Below are 12,524 nucleotides of genomic sequence, written 5' to 3'. Positions count from 1 at the left end.
TACGAACTTAGTTGAGGCCTCATATCACATCAAACAACATTAAAAATAAGAATCGCACCCCAATTCATGCCTGATGAACTTATGAACTTGTAACTTCTACATTTGATGCCAAAACCTATCAAATGAAGTCCGATTGACCTCAAATTTTGCACATAAGTCATAAATGACACAAAAGACCTACTCGAACTCACGGAACCAAAATCTGAGCTCGATAACCATAAAGACAACTCTCGGTCAAACTTCTCGATTCCCTAAACGTCTAATTTTCTAACTTTCGTTATTTTAAGCCTAAATCAATTACGGACCTCAAAATCACAATCTGGACACACTCCTAAGTTTAAAATCATCCAACGAAGCTATCAGAACCATCAAAACTCCATTTTGGAACCATTTACACATAAGTCAACATCCGATCAACCTTTTCAACTTAAACTTTCAACCTTGAGACTAAGTGTCTCAACTCATTCTGAAACATCCCCGGAACTGAACCAATTACCCTAGCAAGTCACATAATGACAATTGAGCATAGAATAAGCAGTAAATGCGGAAACGTAGCTACAACACTCAAAATGACTGGTCGGGTCGTTACTCAATGCAACTGAAGTACAAACTCTCTAGGAACTGATCAGTCACATGAGGATTTACGAGGAAAACCGTCTCAAAGAAGAAAAGGCAAACTGCCTTAAGGATAAGATAAAATCTCTCTCTCTCTCTCTCTCTCTCTCTCTCTCTCTAAAGCTGACCTTGTGGAATTTATTGGTACTTTTGTGAAAGAGAGGTTTAAAGGCAAAAATAAAAAAGGCTAGAAAAGGGCCTATGAAAATGCAAAATTACTTTAATAAGTTGGAGAACATAATGCAGAAGACAAAATGACTTGTTTCATCTGCAGCGATATTGATCATGAGGCTTTATAGTGCAATCAAAGACAAGGGCAAAATTCGAAGCAGGGTGGAGACGCTCCTCTCCAAGAACACCTTGCTGAGGGTGATGATGCGATTATTCTTGTGATCGTCGAGGAATAAATAGTGGATAACAAGACGACTGGATACTGGACACATGCGCTTCAAGGCCCCTCTGCGCCAACAAAGAGTTGTTCTATGAGTTTGAGGAATCTGCTAATTATGAGTTTGTCTATATGGGTGATTCCCCTATTGTGGGAGTTATGAGTGCTATTTCGTGAAAGGCTTTTAAACAGATAAGTGTTGCACGCTCTACCCTTAGATCTAAATTTATTTCATTTGAGTTAGAAGGATAAGAAGCCGAGTGGATGAGAAACCTTTTGGAAGATGTGGCATTATTGGGAAGGTAATATTTACAAGTTTCTCTATATTGTGACTCACAGACGAAAAATTACAATTGCAAAAAATAATGTGTACAATAGGAAAAGAGGACATATTCGCATTAGACAGGATGCAGTTTCTGAAATATGGTATTATTTTGTTGAAATATGCTAGGTGCCCATTGATTGTGGTACTATGGTGGATACCTGTTTATGGTCAAACGGAGCCATATAGACCCTCAATATGCACTACTTGTTTTCTTCGTATGGCATGTACTAACGCTTTGTAAGGTTGAGCTTATTTTGCTCTTAATGATTCCATAGCATTAAGGTAGTTATTTGTGTTGTTAACTGTCAATATTGTCATATTTTTCCAACATTTCCTCTAGCAAGCAAACATGACATTGAATTCACAATATTCTCTTGTAATGTTAAAACTTCTTGTAGCTGCAGAAAGTATTTACTAAAATATTTAGTATTAAGAATAGTTTGCTTTATGTGGATTGAGATTATTCTCTCGTACATTCTTGAGAAGCTTCAATTATCTTCACTCGCCACTTCCAACAAAAATGTGAATTGAAATATTCATAATCACTAAAAGGTTCTTCCTTGGAAGTTCTATCCTGATGGAAGAATCTTGTTCCATGAGGTAGGTCCTCATATAGCCTACTTGTAATTTTTGGAAACAGAAAAGATATTGTTGAGCTTGCCTTTTTTCTTTATTCTTCCTGGAAACAAACACGAACCATTTAATTAATGAAAACCAATGCAAAACATTTCCACATTTGCTCCGAATACTCGGTAAATGGTGCATATGCATACATTATGATCGTCATATATTGATAGGTTGAACAAGAAACAAGGTAATAACGTCTTTGCTTTTGGAAGTCGAATCCATGTATATTTCTTCATCTTGGAAATGAGTATCCATTGAACGTGCAAGATTTAAAACTCGTTCGAGAACAAATGTTGGTACTTCAGTGGGGCGGAGTAATGCTTTATTTATGTCTTTCCACGAATTCTTGACTTCCTTCCGAAACTTAACATAGGCCTCTTCCTTTGAAGCTCCATATTCTTTCACGAAGCATTCTATAATTGAAGCTACATGTCCTCTTTGTTGCTGAACATACATGATTTAGATATTAATATCTTTATTAGAACATACTCTTAAATATTCTTCAATCTTATTCTAAGTGTCATAGCTTACCTTTAAACCAAATTTAATCCAATCTATAAGTTGTAATGTATCTTAGCCGTGTGACGTGTCTAGTTATTACTCCAATCTTCTATCGGGACTGCCTCTTAAACAATAATTCATACTAGCCACTCCCTTCGTCTCATTTTATTTGATGCCTAATTGTGATCGGACATGAAGTTTAAAAAAGAAAGAAAACTTTGAAAACTTGTGGTAAAGAATTACTCATAAATATTTGTATGGCTATAAATCATGTCAGTAAGGGTAAAATAAAAAGTTTAAAATTAAAATATTTTTAAATATTGAACGGTATCACTCTTTTTAGGATAGACTAAAAAGAGAAGTGCATCACATAAATTGGGATAAAGGGAGTATTATTTTTAAGAAAATATATTCGTAATTGGGAAAACTTACAGGGGGGATGGGGTGAAAATGCTAATTTATTGTACTTACTTCATGAAAACTAATATCGTCCATTAATCTGGAGATGGTTGATGAAGCTCGAACAATTGAAGGCTCACTTGTGATCCATTTGAAAATGTCTTTTGTTATAAGTTCCTCCATACCAATCAAGGAAAGTGTTCCAAGCGCCATAAAGTACTTGGTATGAGTATATTTGGGCTTTGTGTGACACTTTTGGGGATGAATATACTAATCCAATGACTGAGATCATGAACATCAAACACACAGGGACAATGAAGGATTACCAAAGGGCCTTTGTCAATGTTATGACTAGGCTCAATATATCCCTAGAACATGCTAGTAGTATATTCTTAAACAACCTTAAGCCAGAACTTAAACATGTAGTGGGAATTGGAAATCCTTGTACATTACCTGAGGCATTCTACTTAGCCATGCTACGTGAGTCCAGTTTTGCAGCTCAGAGTAAGGCTATCAAAATTGGCAATTCTGCGTCATATGTGAATAGAGGAAACATGAATCATAATCATAACAATTGGACTAGGAACAACTTGAATACATTCAAGAAACTATTCACAGCTAGATTTGATAACAATAGAAGAAAAAGGCTGAGTCCAACAGAAATGGAGGTGAAGAGGTCTCAAGGACTGTGTTTCATTTGTGATGAGAAGTTTGTGCATGGCCACAAATGCCAGGCTAAGAGGTAATTGTTTTCCCTAGAACTGGAAGCAGGTGAGGTACCAGAGGAGGAGATATAATAAATCCAACCGGAGGAAGAAGAAGAGATATCTAAGGAACTCCCTGAGAAATGTGTCATTTCCCTACAAGCTTTAAATGGAACCTTAGGTTATCAAACATTGAGGTTGAGGGGATTCACAGATTAAAGACCATTAGAAGTTATCATTGATTGTGGCTCCACACAGAACTTCATAGATGAAGAAACATCAAAAAGGCTGGGGTGCCAAATAAGTAAAACTAAGCCTCGGTTGGTACAAGTTAATGATGGTAGGAAAGTGCCAACAGACATTATATGTAAAGGATTCCAGTGGTTAATGCAAGTAGCTGTATTTCAGGATGTTTTTATGGTATTTCCAAATTGTAAATGTGATATAGTGCTGGGAATACAGTGGCTCTACCACTTAGAAGATATCAAGTTCAATTTCAGGAAGCGCATGATTGAATTTGAGTATAATGGGTAGTTGCTCACATTGCAAGGAATCCAGCCTAAATTTAAGACAGTCCAAGAAAAGTCAATGGACAAGATGACCATTAAAGGATCCCAGTTCTTCATCATCAAGGTAAGAGAGGCAAAATGCAAGGAGATGGAGGTGACAGAACCTGGAAAAATTGAAGAGCCTGTGGAGCTCATGCAGGTTCTTGAAGAGTATGTAGAGATATTTGGTGATCCTACATAGATACCTCCCTCAAGATGGGTGTTTGATCACCGTATTCCTTTAATGTAGGGAAGTCTACAAGTCAACTCAAGGCCTTATAGATACTCAACAGTGCAGAAGGATCTTATTACGACAATGGTCAGGGAGACGATGAACCAAGGCATCATACAATATAGTTCTAGTTCTTATGCCTCCCCAGTGGTGCTAGTGAGAAAGAAGGATGGGTCTTGGACGCTGTGTGTTGACTACAAATCCCTCAACAAGGTGACCATCAAGGATATATTCCCCATCTCCATCATTGACGAACTCCTAGATGAGCTGGGCGGATCTCAGATTTACTCCAAGATAGACTTAAGTCCAGGGTACCATTGGATCAGGATGGCACCAGCTGATGTTCATAAGACAGCATTCAAGACTTATTCTGGGCACTATGAGTATCTAGTTATGCCCTTTGGATTGACCAATGCACCCTCTAGCTTTCAGAGTTTGATGAATCGCATTTTCCAAGAACATCTTAGAAAATTCATCTTAGTCTTCTTTGATGATATATTAGTTTATAGAAGGATCTTGGAAGAACACTTGAAGCACTTAAAAAGAGTCTTTGACTTACTAATCCAACATCAGTTATTGGCAAAAAGATGTAAGTGTGTTTTTGATGCAAAGAGGATGGAGTACTTAGGCCATTACATTTCATCTCAAGGGGTATCTACTGATCCTAAGAAGGTTGAAGTTGTGCAATCTTGGCCTGAGCCTCAATCTGTGACACAATTAGGAGGTTTTCTAAAGTTAGCAGGGTACTATAGGAGATTCATAAGAGGCTATGGGGTGATTAGTAAACCTCTTAATGATATTATTAAAAGCAATGGGCTCATATGGACTGAAGGGGCTAGAAGAACCTTCAGTCAACTTAAAACTTCACTCACCACAACACCTGTCTTAGCCCTTTCTGACTTCTCATTGGCTTTTGTAGTTGAAACTGATGCCTGTAATGTAGGCATTGGAGCTATTTTAATGCAGAAAGAGCAACCTATTGCTTTTCTCAGCAAAGGACTATCTACACAACATCAGTCCTTATCAGTATATGATAGAGGTGTTTAACGGGCGGGCTGGGACGGACTGTACATAAAAGAAACCAGCCCACCCGTTTAACGTTCTGGGCTGTTAGCGAGTTGTACTTTTTCAAATTTTTTTTGGTCCGTCTGGGTTCAGGCTTAGCGTGCTGGACCGGGCTGGGCTATTTTTTTTTTAAAGTAAATTTTATTTTTTTTATTCAATGTTATTGATACTTAAGTGTTTGCAAACTTTTAAGGCTTAGAATTAAACTTTGAAATTTAAAGTTTTAAATTTAAAATTTGAATTTTAAAATTTTAAAATTAAAATTTGAAAGTAAGTGGCTACAAAATATTATTTAATAAGACCAATAGGCAATATGTAAGGATCAAGCTCCAAAGGCTTTCATTTGATATTTTCATTGAATAATATATAATACTTCAAATTAAGTTGCAAGTTCTTTTTTGATTGTTTTATTTTTGAACTTGCAAATTAAAAGTTTACAACAATTATAAAAAAATAAGAAATAGTACATCACATGCTTTGCATCATTTTTGTAAGTTCATCCATGTCAACATGAGGTTCTTTGAATTTGACCGTTGGCAACGGTCCAGAAAATAAAAAATAAAAAATAAAATTATAAAGGATACCGGGTTGAACCGGGTTGTAGACCGTTAAAAACCCGTTAACGGGTGAGCGGGCTTAGTGGGTTCCGGTGCACCATTATCAAAAAATGGTTCATTTGAAACCCGCTCCCTGCCCAACCCATCCCAACCCGCCCCCAATGCTACAGTACTAGCTGACCCGGGCTGAACCGGATTGTAAACGAGTCAGCCCGGCCCGATTAACAGGTATAGTATATGACAAAGAATTGTTGGCATTAGTGATGGCAGTCAACAAATGGTCTTAATACTTGACAGTAAGGCCCTTCATTGTTAAAATAGACCAAAGGGCCCTAAAATTCCTCGTAGAACAGAAACTACACATTGGAACTTAGCTCAAATGGATCACCAAACTGATGCAATATGACTTTGAAGTTGAGTATAACAAAGTGAAGGAGAACAAGGTAGTAGATGCCTTGTCTAGAATTCCATTGATTCAACTTGCTGCAATGACACTATCCACTGTGAGAACTGATTTGCTATAAATGACTATTCAAAGCTGGGAGCTTGATGAAGGACTGAAGGCATTCATTCAGTCAATACAACTTGGAGGAACTGATACTAAGGGATATACCTTTATCCATGGCCAACTCAAAATGAAATGAAAACTAGTGGTAGGACCCAATCCTTAACTTAGAAAGGATATCCTACAGCTATGGCATAGTTCAACAGTGGGAGGACACTCAGGGATAGAGAAAACTTACAAGAAGGTAGCTTCTCTCTTATATTAGAAGAACATGAAGGAGGAAGTCCAAGAACAAGTCAAGGCATGTGATGTTTTCCAGAGACACAAGTGTGAGAATGCACCTTATCCTGGATTGCTGCAACCACTCAAAATACCAGTAGCAGCATAGAGTAGTATTAGTATGGACTTCATAGATGGACTGCCTAAATCTAAAGGAAAGACGGTGATTTGGATGGTGGTGGATCGACTCACTAAGTATGCTCATTTCACTGGTCTCTCTTATCTTTATTCTGACAATGATGTTGCAAAACGTTTTATGAAAAACATCTATAAGTTAGATGGGGTACCTGAAGATATCATTAGTGACAGAGATCCAATCTTTACCAGTAAAGTTTGGCATGAGTTGTTCTCTATGATGGGAGTAACACTCAATACCTCTACTACCTATCACCCTCAAACAGATGGGCAAACATAGGTATTGAATAGGTTCCTAGAGACATACTTAAGGTGCTTTATTCGGATTCACAATCAGATTGGTCTCAATTTTTAGCATCAGCAGAATGGTGGTACAATACAACCTTCCACACCTCTATACAGAGTACACAATATGAGGCCCTCTATGGGCAACCACCCCCAATACACCTACCATGCATGGCTGGAGGTTCTCAGGTAGAAGAAGTGGATAGAAACCTATTGACTAGGGAGTTCAAGACACAACTGTTGAAGTACCACCTCAAAAGAGCCCAGCAAAGGATGGAAGAGCAAGCTAACAAACACAAGTGTGACAGGTAATTCAAGGAGGGGGATTGGGTTTAACTGAAAATCCAACCATACAAGCAACTTTTATTTACTAAGTTATCAGCAAGGTAATATGGACCTTACCATGTGCTATAGAAAATAGGATAAATGGCATATAGATTGTCTCTTCCTGCCCAGCTCCAGCTCCTGCTGCACCCAACATTCCATGTATCCCAACTGAAACTCTGTCATGAATTTCCTGCTACTATAACACACCCTCCTATCATCAAGTTATCCAACCCCTATTACCCACAACCAGAGAAAATAGTGGATAGAAGGATGATTCAAAAGGGAAACAAGGCAATGGCGCATGTGTTAGTTAAATGGAAGGAGTTACCATCAGAATTGGCAATATGGGAGGATTAATCAGCTCTAAAGATACGCTTCCCATCTTTCTTTCCTTAAGGACAAGGAAGATTTCAACAAGGGAGAACTAATATGCTTTAGAAAAGAAGAGGCTTAGAAGATTGTATGTGGTGCTTGCGGAGTTGTAACTTGCCATTATAATTAGTTAAATAGGCGAGAGATTATAAGTTTCGGGGTGTTACACTTTAGTCCTCTTATGGTTTATTTTATACCTTTATGTATTTACAATTGAACCCACATAATTATCCCTTGATATTTAGTTTTAGTCCTATAGAGTTAGTTATCAGATTTTGTCTTTTAGTGAAGAGTGAAAGTGTAACGACCCGGCCGGTCGTTTTGAGTATTACAGTCCTGATTCCCTATTTACTACTAAATTTATGCTTTACAATTGTTATATGACTTCTCGGGGTAATTGGTTCAGGTCCGATGGGGTTTTGAAATGAATTGAGACACTTAGTCTTCAAGATGTAAACTTAAGTTGAAAAGGTTGGCCGGATATTGACTTATGTGTAAACAACCCCGGAATAGAATTTTCATGATTCCAATAGCTCCGTATGGAGATTTTGGACATAGGAGCGTGTCCGAAAAATTATTTGAAAGTCTGTAGTTAAATTAGGCTTGAAATGGCTAAGATACCAATTTAAGCTTAGAAGTTTGATCAGGGAGTTAACTTTTTGATATCGGGGTCATTTATGACATGTGTGCAAAATATGAGATTTATCGGACTTGATTTGATAGGTTTCGGCATCAAATGTCGAAGTTGAAATTTTTTTGTTTTATTAAGCTAGAATTGGGGTATGATTCATGTTTTTAGCATTGCTTGATGTGATTTGAGGCCTCGACTAAGTTCGTATGATATTTTGGGACTTATTTGTATATTTGGTTGAGGTCCCGGGGGCCTCAGGTGAGTTTCGGATGGTTAACGGATCACATTTTGACTTAGAACGTAGCTGGAAAATATGATGCCTCCTGATGCAACCACACCTGCGAAAATTATCTCACAGGTGCGAGCTCGCAGAAGCAAGCCTGGGTGCGCAGAAGCGAAGGCATTCACAGAAGCGAAAGCTTCACCGCAAAAGCCGAACCGCAGATGCAGTTAAAAATTCCGCAAAAGCTGAACCTCTAGGCAGTGTATAAAAACAGAGGGGTCCGAGAGTTTCTCATTTTTGGACATTTTTAACACGGGTTGAGGCAAGTTTTCAGAGTGAATGCATGGGAAAACTTGACGTAAGTCACTTGTGATCATTGTTAGTCAATAATATTGGATTATCATTGAGTATTTCGACTAGATTACGTATTTTTGAGTAAAATTAGAGGATTTGGGTCTAGGGATTTGAAAATAAGATTTGAGGATTTGAAGGTCGAGTTGATATCAGAATTTGGTAAATTTGGTATGGTTGGACTCGTAGTTTAATGGACGTTCATATTTTATAAATTTTGTCAGGTTCCGAGACGTATTTGAGTACAATTTCGGATTTTGTTGAAAAAATAGTATTTTCATATAGAATTAATTCCTATAATTTGTATTGACTGAATCGTATTAATTGTGACTAGATTCGAGGCGTTCGGAGGCCGATTCGCAAGGCAAAGGCATAGCAGAATAAAGAATTTCATGGTTTGAGGTAAGTAACAGTTCTAAATTTGGTTCTGAAGGTATAAAACCCCGAATTATGTATTATATGATTGATTTTGAGGTGATGCACATGCTAGGTGGAGGGCGTGTGGGCGTGCACTATAGGAATTGTGACTAGGTCAATTCCATGGATCTGTGTGGTTGAATAATTTGTTGTTATCCATAAATCTTTCCACGTATTAGAGGGATCGAACTATAAATCATGTCTAAACCATGTGTTGACACTGTAGGGACTCATAAAGGTCATGTACATGTTAAATTATTTGCTAAATTGCTATTTTGTATTCAGTCACAGTTTTAATTGCATATTACATCTTAGTCTCTATTGTTCAATATTGATGCATTATATCATTTTTGTTGGGGCTGATTCTCATGATTTCTGAGAGCCCGAGAGGCTGGAGAGATTTATGACTGAGTGAGGTCGAGGGCCTGATTGTGAGATATTATACTAGCATGTGAGTTGTCTGTGCGGATTCAGATATTATACTAGCACGTGAGTTATTCGTGCGGATCCAGATATTATCCTAGCACGTGAGTTGTTCGTGCGGATCCAGATATTATACTAGCACATGAGTTATCCGTGCAGATCCAGATATTATACTAGCACGTGAGTTGTCCGTACAGCACATGCATTGTCCGTGCGGATTATAGTGCTTGGGCTGAAGGAGCCCCTCCGGAGTGTGTACACACCCCAGTGAGCGCAGGTACCTATTGAGTACGAGTGCCGAGTGTAGAGTGATTGTGAGGTTGGAGCGAATGGGAGGATTGAGTGACTATTGCTCTGAGAGGATACATTGATTTCATTATTATTGTACTTCAGCTGTCATATATCACTGTTTTTGAACTTTCTGAGATATACTATATTGTGTTCCAATTGAACTTGATGTGAAATTACTGTTTGGGCCTTAAATTGTTGAACTTGAAAGCATGTCTACTTTCTTATGTCGAAAATTACTGTAATTGGTCTTAGCTGTGAAGCTCGTCACTACTTTTAGTTCTTTATTTTTTATTGTTACTTACTGAGTTGGTTGTACTCATACTATACCCTGCACTTCGTGTGCAGATCCAGAGGTTCCCGGATATAGTGGGTGTTGATCTCTTTGTTCAGTTGATCTTTCAAAGATTTTGAGGCAGCTGCCGATGTTCGTAGACCTTGTCTCTCCTTCCCTTCAGTCATTGTACAGTTCTATACTTTCCGATAGTGTTTTTATGAGTCGGACTTTGTTATCATTTAGATGCTCATGTACTCAGTGACACCAACTTTTGGAAGTGTAATTGTATCAAAAACAATTATGAGATTTTCTGTTACATCTACATATTATGATTTCAAATGTAAGAGATACTAGTGTTTTATTGAGGTTATCGACTTGCCTAGTATTGAGATAGGCGCCATTGAGTTGGCTCGTCATGCAATTTGGTTGGTTCCCAATGATAGGGAGAGGATTATGAGTTCATTGATGGCCTCATGTTTAGTTGCGGTTGCTTATGACTAGGGAGAGGGTATCTGGTGCCATTTTTGATGAGGTGGTTGACATTGCTCGGTAGATAGAGGTGGTCTATAGTCATGAGCGTGGTGAGAAGGAGGCGAAGAGGCCTCGAGGTTTGGGCGATTTTGGTGGAGACCTTCTGGGGGCAGTCCTACCACAGCAAGGGTCGCTCTTATAGGCCCGCTCAGATGAATCGTCTAGCTCATCATGGTGCATTAGCTAGCCACAATTCTTACAGTGCTCACTCAAGACAATCTTCATTCAGTGCTCTACCAGCGTAGAGTTCTTACCATGCCTCGTCCGCTCAGTCTTCTACTGGTAATTCCTCGGCTTATCAGGAGCAGCAGTTCCGTTAGAGGAGGGGTTGATTCAAGTGTAGAGAATTTGTTCATATCAAGAGAGATTGTCCTAGGTTGTTGAGTGGTGCTCCACAGTAGAGTTCTCGGCCGATGGCACCAACACCAGTAGTTACACCACTCCCCCAACCAGCTCGGGGTGGGGCACAGTCAGATAGGGGTCGCCCAAGAGGGGGAGGCCGATCAGGTGGCGTTCAGGCCCTATTGTATGCTTTTCCTGCCAGGCCAGATGTTGTTGCTTCAGATTCAGTGATCACAGGTATTGTCTCAGTGTGCCACAAGAAAGCTTCTATATTATTTGACCCTGATTTTACTTATTCGTATATATCATTGTACTTTACTCATTATCTAGATATGCCCCATGAGTCCTTAGTTTCACTTGTTCGTGTATCTACGCTAGTGTGCGATACTATTATTATGGACCATGTGTATCGGTCGTGTGTGGTAACTATTGGGGGATTGGAGAGTAGAGTTGATCTCTTATTGCTTAGCATGGTTAATTTCGATGTAATCTCAGGTATGGATTGGTTGTCTCCATGTCATGCTATTCTGGACTATCACGCAAAAACTGTGACATTGGCGATGCCGGGGTTGCTAGAGGTCGAATGGAGAGGTTCTCTAGATTATGTTCCTAGCAGGGTAATTTCTTATTTGAAGGCCCAACGTATGGTTGGGAGGGGATGTGTGTCATATTTGGCCTTTGTGAGAGATGTTGATGCAGATACTCCTACTATTGTTTCAGTACCAATAGTGCGAGACGTTTCGAATGTATTTCCTACAGACCTGCTGGGTATGCCACCCGACAGGGATATTGATTTCGGTATTGACTTGGTGCCGGGCACCCAGCCCATTCTAATTCCTCCGTATCGTATGGCACCAGCTGAATTGAAAGAGCAGTTTTAGGAACTTCTTGATAAGGGGTTTATTAGACCTAGTGTGTCACCTTGGGGTGCACCAGTTTTGTTTGTGTAAAAGAAAGATGGTACTATACGGATGTGCATCGACTACAGGCAGTTGAACAAAGTTACAATCAAGAACAAGTATTTTTTGCCGCGTATTGATGATTTATTTGACCAGCTTCAAGGAGCGAGGGTATTCTCCAAAATTGATTTGAGATCCGACAATCACCAGTTGATAATTCAGGATTCAGATATTCTAAAGACGACATTCAGGACTCGTTATGGTCAGTATGAATTTCC

General features: G+C 38.8%; 1 long non-coding RNA gene across 1 annotated transcript; it reads left to right on the top strand.

The window, feature by feature from the left end:
• Nucleotides 1-1,479: 1,479 nt before the first annotated feature.
• On the top strand, nucleotides 1,480-10,733 carry LOC138894991 (uncharacterized). The gene is made up of 3 exons (XR_011409177.1): nucleotides 1,480-1,928; nucleotides 9,404-9,471; nucleotides 10,546-10,733. It is a non-coding gene; the product is annotated as an uncharacterized lncRNA (long non-coding RNA).
• Nucleotides 10,734-12,524: the final 1,791 nt, after the last annotated feature.

Source organism: Nicotiana tomentosiformis, chromosome 6, assembly GCF_000390325.3.
Source record: "Nicotiana tomentosiformis chromosome 6, ASM39032v3, whole genome shotgun sequence".
Lineage (NCBI taxonomy): Eukaryota > Viridiplantae > Streptophyta > Magnoliopsida > Solanales > Solanaceae > Nicotiana > Nicotiana tomentosiformis.
The sequence above is the reverse complement of the archived record's forward strand: the minus strand, read 5'-3'. Positions and strand labels throughout refer to the sequence as shown.